Genomic DNA, 15542 nt, shown 5'->3' with positions numbered 1-15542 from the left:
CATAAAATCCAACCAATTTAGCGGATTGAAAAAATCAATTTTTTTGGAAGGCACGCACCGCCAACGTAAGACAAATTTGGAAGAATATTTTTTTATCTTGCCACTGATGCCAATTATGTTAATGTAGGTAGTCAGATAACAGTGCTATACGCTAACATATCTATAGAAACCCTATTCTAGGGCAGCTTTAGTCAGCGACCCACCATTTATAGTCTGGCACTAGATGGCAGCTGATTTTAATACTGAATAATCTTAAACCCATGACCTACTGTGGAAAATTATTACCGAGGTGGGCACTGGTGGGCATCATGACTAAAACCTTAGGTCAAATTTAAGTATATGATCGAATTGGCATTACAAAATACACTAAAAAAATATGCAGCTAACTAGAATTCCACAACACGACAAAACACTTTTTTTTAATGAAAATTAAGCTATTACCTCCTCCTTCAAAATTTGAATATATTTACTTGCACTTAAAATATAGGTTGTTCTCACAACAAAACCCATTAGTCAAATGTTCCGACTTTTGAACCTATTCTTAAGAAGATCGCGTTCGAATGAAACAAAAACTAATATATTTTTAAAAAGGACCATGTCATAGCTGTCAGATTTGCCAGATGTTGTACCGAAATTTTTACTTTAATTTTTATACCCTCCACCATACCCCTCCACACATCGAAATATTCGTCGGAGACCCTATAAAGTATATATATTATTGATCAGCATAAAATTCTATGTCGATTTGACCATGTCCGTCTGTCCGTCCGTCCGTCCGTCTGTCCGTCCGTCTGTCTGTCTGTTGAAATCAAGATACAGCTCGCAATTTTAAAGATAGAGAGCCAAAATTTGGTACAGAAGTTTTTATTACTTGCAGGATGGTTGGTATTGAAAATGGGATATATCGGTCCAGGTTTTAGCTTCATTATCCTACCAAAATGGCTGAAATTTGGTACGTAGTCTTCTTTAGGGGTATAAAACTTTCCCTCAGAATGTTGTCGGTATCGGACCACACCTTCATATAGCCCCCATAGAACGGTACCTCCCGATTTTCGGTATTTTGAAGGTTTTAGCTTCATTATCCTACCAAAATGGCTGAAATTTGGTACGTAGTCTTCTTTAGGGCTATAAAACTTTCCCTTAGAATTTTGTCGGTATCGGTCCACACCTTCATATAGCCCCCATAGAACGGTACCTCCCGATTTTCGGTATTTTGAAGGTTTTAGCTTCATTATCACACCGAAATGGCTGAAATTTGGTACTTAGTCTACGTTGGTGGTATAAAACTTTCCCCCAGAACTTTGTCGGTATCGGTCCAAACTTCCCTTTTAAATTTGTCGGTATAGGTCCACGCCTTCATATAGCCCCCATGGAAAAGTAACTCCCGATTTTTCGTATTTTGAAGGTTGTGTCTTCAATATTCCACCAAAATGGCTGAAATTTGGTATTTAGTCTTCAATATGATATAAAACTGTTCGCCAGAAATATGTCTGTACAGGTCCACGCTTTCATATTGCCCCATTTCTGACTAAAATTCGTCCGTATAGGTCCACGTTTCGATATAGCCCCCATAGAACGGTACCTCCGGATTATCGTAATAATGAAGATTGTGACGTCAATATCCAACCGAAATGGCTGAAATTCGTTATTTCGTCTTCCAAAAGTCATAAAATATTCCGCAAGAGTATTATCAGTATAGGTCCACGTCTTCCTATATCCCCATAGAAGCTTACTTCTTGATTTTCGGTATTTTTTTAGTTTTAGCCACATTCTCTTACCGAAACATAGGAAATTTGTATTTTGTCTTCTTTGCGCCTAAAAACTTTCCGTCAGAAATTTGTCGGTATAGATCGACGTTTTGAAATAGCCCCCATAGAATGGTGCCTCACATTGTTTTACCGAAATTGCTGAAATTTTGTATTAAGTCTTCTTCATACACGAAAGGAAACTAATTATTCCATTTTACTTCAATACAACTTGTGGTGGAGGGTATAACAAGTTCGGCCCGGCCGAACTTAACGCCGTTCTTACTTGTTTTATTTTTGGCCAAAGGGTGGATCGACCCAAATCCGTTTCAGACAATTGCGGGTCGATTGGTGACTGACTGAGTGGTCCGTACCACAAATCTCGAAAGTAGTAACCATTTTTATCTCCCCTACAAAAGTTCAAAAACTTTCACTCAAATTCAGTTTGGATGGAGAATCGTATTGTTGTTGTAGTATCTAATTTAATTTTTCCTCAGAATATGACTCTCGTAGTATTAATTTCAAACATAGATACATAAAGTTATAGGACGAAGTAAATCAGTCCACAAAAAGATAAAAATGTTCGCGTAAATGCACTTTGTATACCATTGTTATAAATTGTGGCACCGAAAATTCCAATAGCTCAACATGCATTAACCAAATCGGTGATTTTCTTTTGTAACAATAAAATGGAATTGCGTACCAAAAACCAGGAGTGTCCTGTAGCCCTGTAGCCATTAGCAACACAAAGCGTTAAAGAAAAATATCAGATAGAACATGTAAAAAATCATTAAGTTCGGCTGGGCCGAACTTTTATACCATCCACCATAAAATATTCTGAACTAATTAATGTCCTTTTCCAATTTTAGGTGGAGACTACGGATACTCCAAATGCCTAAATTAGGTCAGAAATGTATGTGCAAATGTCTTCAATCGGGCGGTACCTTTATATATGTGCCATATCAGCGTGTGGACACATGTTGACAATTTTTGATTGAGGAGTTTTTTAACCTCTGGGAATATCATATGTAAAATAACAGATAGTTCGGTCAAAAAATATAGCTAATGGCTCAAAACTCAAAATCTAGATATATTGTTATATGCGAGCTATACCAAAACATGGACTTATGTATCCTGACAATTTATCGTGAGGAAGTTTTGTGACAACAGCCCTTATATGGGGGCTATACAAATTTCTATTTTTTCTACGAGTTCTCCTTTATCTTGTGTCAAATTTTCATGCTGATATCTCTAAAACTCATCGAGTTACAGCTCACATACAGCTCAGATTTTTCAGTTTATGAAACACTAAAACACTTCAAATCATGCACAGAAATTTAGCACTGATATCTGGCTAGCTGTTTGCAAAATATGGTCCAAGTGGTTATTCTATTTCTTTTGTAATAATATTTTTAAGTTGGGAAGTCAAATTTGAATCTCAAACTTAAAACGCGTTTTTCTCGAAACTGTATTTTTTGAAATGTGTCACTCTTTGAGTAAATGAGCGATATGTCAATGTTTTGGTATAGCCCCGACATAGTGGTACTTCCCGATTTTAGACATCTAGTAGATTTAAGCTAAGATAAAGGAGAACTCGTAGAAAAAATAGACATTGCTAACTCAGAAAACGCATTTTTTTTGGGTTATGCCACTTTTTGAGTAAACGAGCGATATGTTGATAAGTTTTGGTGGAGAAGTTTCGTGACTTCGGGGAACATCAAATGTCATATTGCGGCTAGTTCAGTCAAAACATGTGCCTAAACCCGCAAATCGTCCATCTTTGAACTTGGAAAAAAGAGAATCGCGTGCAAAAATATAGCTCAATTATTTTGGACGCTAGGCCGATTACAACAGACGGACATGCCTAGGTCGACACAGAATTTTATCATGATCGAAACTATATTTACTTTATAGGGTCTCAAATGATGATTTCAATACTAAGGTGAAGTGTATAAAAATATCGAAGAGGACAGAGGAAAAGCATATTTGCAGAAAAAAAGAAAGAGCAGCAGAGAGCAAGTTCAAGTGTAGGAATGAAGGCCGACATTTTGACCAGAGTATAAAACACCAGACTAAGAGTGCGGTGCAGCACATTCTCTCTCTAATGTGGTAACTTATAGAGATAGCGCACTGAGGATACTGAACCATGGGCGGAGGTAAAGAAACCCCGGAATTTACCGAGGCCTGTGCGGCATACAGATAAGGAGTATGCATAAGTTTAACAAAACTTGGATGTTGGCTTGAGGAATGGATGTCCAACAATTGGATAGCTCAATTAATTCAATTAAACAAAATTGAAGACATAAAGTAGAAGATCGGTGCGTTTGAAAATCTATTCTAAATTCGGCTTATGGAACAAACGTTTCTGTTTAGAATAAAAGCCATTTAAGTAAGCAAAAACTGCCAACTTAACAAACCGTTCAATAAAATATCTACCTTTGAGTTTTGTTGTTATTACTGTTATTAAGTCCCACCCGTACCATTATGAACAAAATTTCACCCAGCATTTCATGCAAACGAAGGTTGACATACCAAAAATGCTAACCTCGCAATGCAGTGCGTATTTGTCTTTGCGCCATAGATTGTCGAATGCATTCCGCCTGCATCAAATTAAATCGAATTGCTGCTGCTGCATTGCCAACATAGCAACGAAGTTTAAGTGCAATTGAAGTCTTCAAGTGGATGAGAGTTGCACTTTTATGTGTTAACTCTTGATTGAAGTGGTAAGACACAGTTTTAAACTTAAATTTATATTGGATGCCCCAGAATGAATTTAAGATTAACGGTGTGATAAAAAAGTAATTAAAGAAAAAAACGACACAAATTTGTTTAATAATGTAATTGCAAACTGACATTGACGACAGAGTGTGAAATCCAGTAGTGGGATACTGTAACTCATTTTTGCTGTTACCGACAAAAATCGGTAAAATTAATATGACTAAAAACATAAAGAAAGTTTGGCATCGCTGTTTGTGTCGGTAGAGCCTAGCGACTACTTTTTATTCATCTTTAACTTACCGAAAAATTTCGTTAATAATCGAAATTATAAGCATTTTAATTTTACCGAGAATTATCGATAACAGCAAAAATGAGTTACAGAATCCCACTAAAGAGAAGGAAGAAAAATATTTCGAGAGTGCTAAAAATTCAAATCTTATCAAAAAACACACATACAGTCTACTAGTAAAGAGGCTTTTCTAGATGATTGAATGTGGCTAGCTATAGTTTTTCCACGCTATGTAACATGCTAATTTAATCAAAACAAATCTCATAGAGAAATATTTTATATTGGAAATATTTGTATTTTGTTGTTTATAACATCCATAAAATTGTTCGGACCAGAAAGCAAAAAACAGACCTATGGAACAAAAAACCGCACTTGCCGTCCATTGTGCTCTTACATGGCACACTCCTAACTCAAAAATGTGGACATTTTAACGCAAGAAAATAACTACAAGCGAAAATTTATGCTAGAAATGCTCCACATAATAAATGTTCCGGCAGAAAATCGTATGAATAGCAAGACAGACACAGACCACTGTGCGCAAATCTACAGAAACTTAATAGAAAAACATCAAAAATTTTAGTTGGAAAGTATTTGTTAAAATATGAGGGAGTTATTTTTAGGGATTACAAAATAAAACAAATTAAATTATTGTGATAAAAATATTTTTTGTTAATGTTTTTATGTAAAAAATGTAATTTTTTCTTTTTAAAGATTAAATCCCTGGTGATGGTTGTCGGAGATTACCGAAATATCGGAAAATAAAAATAATATTAAAAATTAGGAAAAGCGTTAAGTTCGGTCGGGCCGAACTTTTTATACCCTCCACCACAAATTTCAGCCATTTCGGTGGATTAATGTGACCACAACCTTCAAAATACCGAAAATAGGAAGGTACCGTTCTATGGGGCCTATATGATGGCGTGGACCTATACCTACAAATTTCTTGGGGAAAGTTCTATACCCCCAACGAAGATTAAATACCAAATTTCAGCCATCTCGGTGTGATAATGAGGCCAAACCCTTCAAAATATCGAAAATCGGAAGATATCGTCCTATGGGGCTATATCAAAACGTGGACCTATATAAACATTTTATGGTAGAAATATTTCTTATATTAAAATGACGCGTACTTTATATGGGGCGTTATATGGGGGCTATACGAAAACGTGGACCTATATAAACCAACTTTGGTAGGAATGTTTTTTGGCCTCTGGAGACACAAAATACAAAGTTACAACCAATTCGGTGGTAAAATGGGACAAATATCTTAAACATTCCTTAAAACGACGACGCGTCACGCGTAATTTTGTATGGGGGCTATTCGAAAGCGTGGACCTACATAGCCCGCTTTCAAACCAAAAGTCCTACGTACAAGTAATAGGTTTTCCCAAAATTTCATCCACCAACGTCAATCCGTTCGGACGCTAGAGTGATTTCCACAGATGGACAGACGGACGGACATTGCTATATCGATGTAGAATTACACGCTGATCAAGAATATATATATAGTCTATGGGGTCTACAATGATTATTTCGAGTTACAAACGTAGTGACAAACTTAATATACCCCCATCCTATGGTGGAGGGTATAAAAACAAAATAAAGTGTTTTTAATTTGCTGACTTCAAGCCAAACTAAAACTTAGAGAATATTTTAAGAAAACAACTATTTTTTCCTTTGTTTTCAGTTTTTGTTGGTAACAAGGTATAAAATTTACTGCAGTCAATAATATTGCTAGATTTAATACAACTAAAGAACCAATAAAACACACAAATTCAATCTCTTGAATCTAATTAATACTATTTCCCAACTCTCACAACAATTCACAAATAACAACTCTAATTGAATTCAGTTGCATTTTATTGTATGCCTCATTTATATCCTTTGTCTGGGCATAACCAACTTATTCTCTCTTGTATTTTCTCATTTAGTTAGTTTAATTAAGTAAATTCCAATTAAAATTGAAAAACTTTTTCTTCAGCCAACAACTGGTAATAAAATAACAATTAGTTGCTACTTACAGAACATCCCAAAATTTGTTTGTTTTGTCCCTCAACTCCCTTGCTCTTCACAAAAGAAAATAAAACAAAAACAAAAAACTTTAGTGGCATCCTCTTGGCTGTTTTGCCTTGTCGTAACAAATAACAAAATAAAAAAAAACTTCGGTACTTCTTTAGAATGGTAACAACAATCAATACAAATTTTGGATGGTAAACAAGCGAAAAATGTTGGTACTAAAACATCATTCTATCTTTATTCTACTTACTTAAATCCATCAAGGTCTTTTAATTTAAATGACCTTGAAAATCTCTTTTCTTCCTCATATCCTATGCTGATAACTGGAGACATGAACAGTTGGCACCCATTATGGGGCTCAAAAACATATAATTCTAGAGGAAAAATAATTGCAAAATATATAACACAATCAAATTTGATGATATTAAACGATGGTTCTCCCACACACTTCTCTACACACAAAAAATTTACCAACATAGACCTCACTTTAATATCATCTATACTATCTGTGCATGCTGATTGGAAAATTGAAAGTGACCTATATGGGAGCGATCATTTTCCAATCATTACTACTCTTTTTTCAGGAAACAATTATAATAGAGAGTGTAGAACTAAAACATTATTCAACACAAATAAATCAGACTGGGATAATTTCAAATTAATTTCTGATCAAATAAGTTCAATAAAACCACACAGTAATAATATAAACAAAGAAACCGCAAACATACAGAAAATTATTCTTCAATCTGCAAATGAATATATTCCACAACACAAGATTACTTCCAATAAAGGCGATGTTCCTTGGTGGAATAATAAACTCGATGACCTTAAACGACAACGGAATTATCTTCTAAATATCTTTAGAAGGAACATCACGAATGATAATCTTGTAAAATACCGCAAAATTAATGCTCTCTATAGAAGAGAACTAAAGCTTTCAAAAAAGCTTTCAGTCGACAAATTTACATCCCAGATAAATAATCAGAGTCCAACAGGAAAAATCTGGAGCAACATTCGCAGATTTTGTGGAACGAAGCTCAAAACAACTATACATTGCATATCTGATGCTAATGGTAACAAAGTCGCGAATCCGTCAGATATTGCAAATGCTTTTTGCAATCCTTGGTCTGATTCGTCACAAGACATTCATTTTCCAGATGAATTCCAATCCTCTAAGAAAATCTTTGCATTTGGTTCTACATCTTTAGCTGCAACCAAATACGCTAATCCCATAGAACAACGCATAACATCTTTAGAATTCAATGTTGCTCTCAATCAACTTAAAGGAAAAACACCAGGTATTGACAGGATAAACTATGATATGATCCGGAAGCTAGGGCCGAATTGTAAAATGCGTTTGGTGTCACTTTATAACAACATATTTAATACATTCATTCCGCAGATTTACAAGAATAGCCTAATTATCCCTATTCCTAAACCTAATTCCGATAAGACATCCTTGAACTCTTATAGACCCATATCATTAAATGTTTGTTGCTCGAAAATTTTGGACAAAATTATTGCGAAAAGATTGTGGTGGTTTATTACCACTAACAAACTCATTACACCCTTTCAATTTGGTTTCAAACAGGGCAAGTCTATAGCTGACCCCCTTATTTTCATGGATTATCATGTAAACAGCTCTCTGAAAACCAACAAACATATTTCTATCATATCTCTCGATTTTTCAAAAGCTTTCGAAAAAATCGGATTACATGCCATACTTTGTCAACTTCAAGAATGGGGCATGGACCCCAAGGTACTCAACTATATAAGAAACTACATGATGAACAGGAAAATAAAAGTCAAAGTCAACTCTCATCTCTCAGAAACCAGAAATCTTTACAATGGTATACCCCAAGGTTCCCCACTTTCAGTGGTTTTATTCTTAATTTCTTACAATAAACTCACTCAAATACTACAGTCCCACAAAGAAATCAAGTTCGTTTCATATGCAGATGATTTCGTAATATTAAAAACCCTAAGTAACAAGAAACACACATCTGTCAATCTGGGCAATATTTTGCCTGAAATCGATAGATGGTGTCAATTTTCTGGTGCTCAACTTTCTTTGGGAAAGTGCAAACATTTACATATCTGCCGAAAACGCAATTGTTCCCCCGACCTCATTTGTAGTAATGGTACAATACCTTCTGTAAATAAATTAAAAATTCTTGGTATAACAACTTATTAATGTCTAAATTACGAATTAAACTTTCTGCACATGCTAAGCGGGCCAACCACAAGAAAAAGATTGATGTACAGAAACTAGAGGAGCCAACAGTTCGAACAAATGTAAAGCAACTTTTAAGCAACGAACTCACCTCAGTAAACTGTGAAGATGGAGAAAATATTTGGGAATCCATAAAATGTGTCATTAAAACAATTGCTGACAACAATCTTTCCTACACAGGAAAACCACAAAAAAAAGATTGGATGACAAAACAGATACTGGACTTAATGGAAGAACGGCGAAAATATAAAAACACGAATTACGAATTGTACTACGAAATAAACAGGGAAATACAAATTAATATACGCCATGCCAAAAATGAATACCTTAATGACCAATGCAGGGAAATAGAGCGACTGCAACAATTACACGACGACTTCAATCTTCACAAAAAAATTAAGGAAGCTGCTGGGACATACTACAGAGGAATACCAAAAGTGTTATATAATGAAAATAATCAAGCGGTCTTGGATACTACTGAACAGAAAAATATATGGACCAATTACATAAAAACCATTTTTACTGACGAAAATCGGTCAATCTATGAAAGACGGGTAGACCAACAATTATCCGGGATACCTATCACAAGAACAGAGGTTGAAACAGCCATAAAGGCATTAAAAGATAAAAAAGCGTGCGGTCCTGACGAGATTCCTTCAGAATTGTTAAAGTTAATTGATGGTAATAACGTAAACCTTCTTACGAAACTTTTTAACTACGTTCACGAAACTGGTAAATATCCCAAAGATTGGCTTACATCAACTTTTATAACCATCCCTAAAAAAAGTCGTCCAAAATTCTGTAATGACTACCGACTAATTAGCCTAATGAGCCATGCACTCAAAATATTTCTGAAGATCATTCACTCCAGAATCTACATGAAATGTGAAAAGGCTATGGGGACCAGCCAGTTTGGGTTTAAAGATGGGATGGGAACCCGCGAAGCTCTATTCGCTTTACAAGCGTTAGTTCAAAAATGCCGAAATTCGCAGAAAGACGTGTTCCTATGCTTTATTGATTATGAAAAAGCATTTGACACGGTCCAACATGACAAAATGATCGAGATTTTATTGTCCATTGGAGTAGAAGAGAAGGAGGTTGAATGCATAAAAAATTTGTACTGGCACCAAACAGCGCAAGTCAACGTCAATGGCGAACTGACCGAAAATATTAATATTTCCAGAGGTGTTAGACAAGGTTGTGTCCTTTCCCCTCTATTATTCAACATATACGCTGAACGAATATTCCAAGAATCAATAAATGGTGTCCGGAAAGGAATATATGTAAATGGAACGTTCATTAACAACGTAAGGTATGCCGATGACACCACTCTCATAGCCGATAATATGACAGCACTTCAAGAACTGGTTAACAGATTGACCACTTGCAGCGAAAAATACGGTCTTAAAATCAACATCAAAAAAACGAAATACATGGTCATCAGTAAACATCATACATATGCTAATACGGCCCCATTAAAAATTAATGAAATAAATGTGGAAAGAGTCCAAAGTTTTAAATATCTTGGAGCGATAATCAACGACGAATGGGACATTTCTAAAGAAATAGCCTGCAGGATTGAAATGGCCAGAGACACATTCTTTAAATATAAAAAAGTTTTTACAAGCCATAATGTAAACTTAAAAACCAAAATAAGATATATGAAAACATATGTATGGTCTGTCCTATTATATGGCATGGAAACATGGACCTTAAAATCCGTAGATATGAAAAAACTGGAAGCATTTGAGATGTGGACATATCGCCGCATCTTAAAGATATCATGGACACAATTCATATCAAATAATGAGGTTCTAAGAAGATTACATAAAGAAAAAGAACTGCTGAACAACATAAAGAGACGGAAAACGGCATACTTGGGCCACATTATGAGGAATCCGAAATACAAACTGCTGCAAAGTATTATCCGTGTAAACATTGAAGGAAGGCCTACTAGAGGGAGGAAACAACTACTATGGATCAACAACATCCAAGAATGGACCGGTATACGTGATGTCATAAATCTGCTAAGCGAAGCCAGAAACAGAGAGACTTTTGCCGATATTATAAACAATATTTAATAATTTAAGTATTATAATATAAAACTATTGTAATAATATTCTTATATTTGCATTTTGGTCGCCAACATTCGAAAATCGAATAGGCAAATAAAGAAGAAGAATAACAATAAACAATAAATACAATTGGATTTCGCACATCGACGAGTTGTTAATCTCTCTTCAAAGTAAACTTAACGTAATTAAATGTTTATCCAATAACAAGTTTCAATGTAACACAGTTACTCTAATTTCAATAATTTCTTCCCTAATTATCTCAAAAATAAACTACGGAATTTTTTTATATGGATATACTGCAAACTCCAATTTAAACAGAATTAAAACAATTTATAACTCCGCTGTGCGAATTGCTTTAGGTGCCCATCGCACAACAAGAATAAATAACATGTTACACTGTGCAACATTTTCAATGTAATTTTGTGCAAACAATATCAAATGCGGTTTTTATGAAAGTACAGATACAATAGACAAAAACCCTCTTTGGATTTTGTTTTGTTAGATCGGGTTCGGATTTTATGGCCCTATCTAAACATGGCTAAATATTGGCATTTTAAAGGAAATAGTGGCTATATCTTTGAAACCAATACGAATCTTTCCATGACATTCGCAGCAAACTTGTAGATAAGAACAAGAAGAATGTATTTGGAAACATAATGAACACGAATAACCTCATTTATGGCCTCAAATTTTATAATATATCTAAAATTTTCGTGATTTGTATATATTTCGCAGCGTATCTCCGAAACCGTCAAATTTTTCTAAATGTTATCTTTGGGGAAAATATTCTGTTGAATGTAATACACAACTCTTCAGAACATATCATTGTTGTAGAATTCCTCAATCGCGTTGTTTCTATCATATTTTTCAACGACAGTTTGATAAATATATAAAAAGTACATTGACATTTCAAATATGAGAATGAACAGCCTGTGTGAACGTTGTTTGAAATAGGTTTTGTACAATGTATGATATAAAATACCGCCTAAACAACATGAAATAAGTGTTTTACAGTTTCAGAATGTTCTGAAGAATTGCTGAGGATATTATTTGGAACATTTTTGCTGAGGGCTACTTGGTTCATCTCTCAATAGTTTGGCAGTTACTGACCATAATTCCAGAAATTATGTAATCTTTCCTATATTATATCAATTTTGATGCGCTATAGCGGTTTTATGTAATTCGTCTGTTTGACATATAATTTCTACTACTTTAGGACTACAATATTGTTGAAGACCGCAGTAAAATTCTTATTAGTTTCTGAAATAAAGCACGAATCAATTGAAAAAAGGGTCGTTTTAGCCCGGAATAGATGAGGCCATAAAATCCAAACCCGATCTAACAACACGAAACCCAACTAGGGGTTTTGTAGTCTTAATATGTACTTTCAGAAAATGCACACTAGAAGTTGTTTGCATTTTCAGTGTTGCACAGTGTTATTTGAAGCCAACCTCATGACAATAGAAAACTATAGGGAAATCTCTACAGCAAAACTCTCGAAAACATTATTGGTAAATGTTGATTCTCCAGTTGTCGAATTACTAAAACAATCAATTAAAACAAAAAAGTTTCTCAAATTCGATTCTGCTTTAAAACGCATAAAAAATTACTGTGATAAGTTTAGCATCCCTCAAAGTCGTGGTGTGCCACTAACAAAACCCCTTTTTGGATATCAAACTCATTTCTAATAGATACTTCTCTTCGTAAATATCACAAGGAAAATACAACTGCAGAAATTTATGTACAGGAATTTCGCAATATCCAAGAAAAGTACAATAATGTCATAAATAAAGACATAAACAAGTAAAAAAGCATTAAGTTCGGCCAGGCCGAACTTTTCATACCCTCCACCATAAAATATTCTGAACTAGAATGGAATAATTACTTTTCATTCCTGTCCCCAACTTTAAGTGGGTACGTTAAAATGTCAGATAATGTTTATGTACATTTATGCTTCATTCGGGAGGCCCTTTTTTATGGTGCCTATATCTAACTATGTATGTTGACAATTTTTGGTGGGCTAGAGATTGGGAGGTACTGTTATATAGGGGTTATAATAACACATGGGCCTATGTTGACAGTTTTTGATGGGAGCTTTTAATGTCAAATAACTCCTAATTCGGTTAAAAAATTTAGCTAGAATCTGCAAAATATCGAAAATCGGTACATAACGTGGGAACTTCAAATGTCATTAACAGAAAATATGAACTTAAATGAACCGTTATATGGGGGCTATACCAAAACTTGGACCTATGTCCACAAGTTTTGTCATATAAGTTTATTGACATTTAAGAATTTTAAATGTCAAATTATAGCTAAATCGCTCTGAAAATGTAGCTAAAACTGTCAAAATACCGTAAATCGGGGGGTACCGTTATATGGGGGTATACCGAAACGTGGACCTATGTCCACAACTTTTGTTATATAAGTTTATTGACATTTAAGAACCCTAAATGTCAAATTATAGCTACATCGGTCTGAAAATGTAGCTAAAAACGTCAAAATACCGCAAATCGGAGAGTACCGTTATATGGGGGCTATAACAAAACGTGGACCTATTTCCACAACTTTTGTTATATAAGTTTATTGACACTTAAGAACCCTAAATGTCAAATTATAGCTATATCGGTCTGAAAATGTAGCTAAAAACATCAAAACACCGTAAATCGGGGGGCACCGTTATATGGGGGCTATACCAAAACGGGGACCTATGTCCACAACTTTTGTTATATAAGTTTATTGACACTTAAGAACCCTAAATGTTAAATTATAGCTACATCGGTCTGAAAATGTAGCTAAAAACTTCAAAATACCGCAAATCGGAGGGTACCGTTATATGGGGGCTATACCAAAACGTGGACCTATGTCCACAACTTTTGTTATATAAGTTTACTGACACTTGAGAACCCTAAATGTCAAATTATAGCAATATCGGTCTAAAAATGTAGCTAAAAACATCAAAACACCGTAAATCGGGGGGCACAGTTATATGGGGGCTATACCAAAACGGGGACCTATGTCCACAACTTTTGTTATATAACTTTATTGATACATAAGAACCCTAAATGTCAAGTTATAGCTAAATCGGTCTGAAAATGTAGCTAAAAACGTCAAAATACCGCAAATCGGGTGGTACCATTATATGGGGGCTATACCAAAACGTGGACCTATGTCCACAAGTTTTGTTATACATGTTTATTGACACTTAAGAACCCTAAATGTTAAATTATACCTACATCGGTCTGAAAATGTAGCTAAAAACTTCAAAATACCGTAAATTGGGGGGTACCGTTATATGGGGGCTATACCAAAACGTGGACCTATGTCCACAACTTTTGTTATATAAGTTTATTGATACATAAGAACCCTAAATGTCAAGTTATAGCTAAATCGGTCTGAAAATGTAGCTAAAAACGTCAAAATACCGCAAATCGGGGGGTACCGTTATATGGGGGCTATACCAAAACGTGGACCGATATATCCCATCTTCGAACTTGATCTTCCGACGGCTAAAAAAATGGTATTCCCCAATTTTCAGCGAAATCGGTCAACGAATGCGACCTGTACGTTGCGAACGGACGGACGGACGGACGGACATGCATAAATCGACTCAGAAAGTGATTCTATGTATATCCCTAGAAGAAACTATGGGTCTATCTCGATTCCTTTTGTATGTTACATACAAATGCACTAACACATAATACCCCTTACCACATAGTGGTGTAGGGTATAAAAAGGAATGTCAGTTTTGTAAATCTAACATTTTTGACATGAATCACTATATATTTAACTGCCAATATATAAAAAGATTTACAAACTCATTTTTCCCCAACAATAATATACTGGATATTATACGAAACCCAGAAAATACTACTCAAAAACAAGATATAATAAGACTGTTAAAATCATGTAACCTTTACAATTCCATATGAAATATTATGTTATAGATTAAACTTGAAATTTTATTTGTTTATAAACATGTTATGCTTTATGCTCTCCACCAGAAACAGTAAATATCCAGTGAGCTTATATTCAATAACAGTTGTGTTTTTCCTTGTTGTTCTTTTCACCTTTTCATCATGCAACCCAAAAACTGTCAACATGTTTGAACGAACGGTAAACAAATTATTTTTTGGCAGTAAAAAATTTAGGTCGAAAGCATGCCAAACCATCTTGTCATTGTTAGTGTTCAATTTTTTCACCGTTCTTTGGCGCACAGATTTTTTTATTTCTGCCTTTATTCTCAAAGTTTGCATATTGAAGCCAAACACCCAGAAATCACAATTTAACACCTTCCAGCCAACAACAAGAAGCGAGGAAAAAAATGCAAAGCAATGGCTTCAAATACCACGACGAAAAAAGACACAAGAAAATCCCAATAAAATGACATTCTTTCCTCGTTCGATCGAATAACGCGAAACTTGCTGTGACATTTCAGTGCAATGCTAAGGCACTGACAAACATTT

At 34.8% G+C, this 15542-nt stretch overlaps 1 protein-coding gene and 1 long non-coding RNA gene across 4 annotated transcripts in view; one reads left to right on the top strand and one right to left on the bottom strand.

Moving 5' to 3' along the window:
* Positions 1 to 15542, bottom strand: part of LOC141391988 (uncharacterized) — a 281949-nt gene that overhangs the window by 1765 nt on the left and 264642 nt on the right. The gene's annotated exons all lie outside the window — the stretch shown is intronic.
* Positions 1 to 15542, top strand: part of LOC141391989 (uncharacterized) — a 265489-nt gene that overhangs the window by 25558 nt on the left and 224389 nt on the right. The window lies entirely within an intron of this gene.

The sequence above is a fragment of the Musca autumnalis genome, unplaced genomic scaffold (genome assembly GCF_047663935.1).
Source record: "Musca autumnalis isolate F117 unplaced genomic scaffold, ASM4766393v1 scaffold_2, whole genome shotgun sequence".
Lineage (NCBI taxonomy): Eukaryota > Metazoa > Arthropoda > Insecta > Diptera > Muscidae > Musca > Musca autumnalis.
Note: the sequence above shows the minus strand (reverse complement) of the source record. Positions and strands in the feature narration are given on the sequence as shown.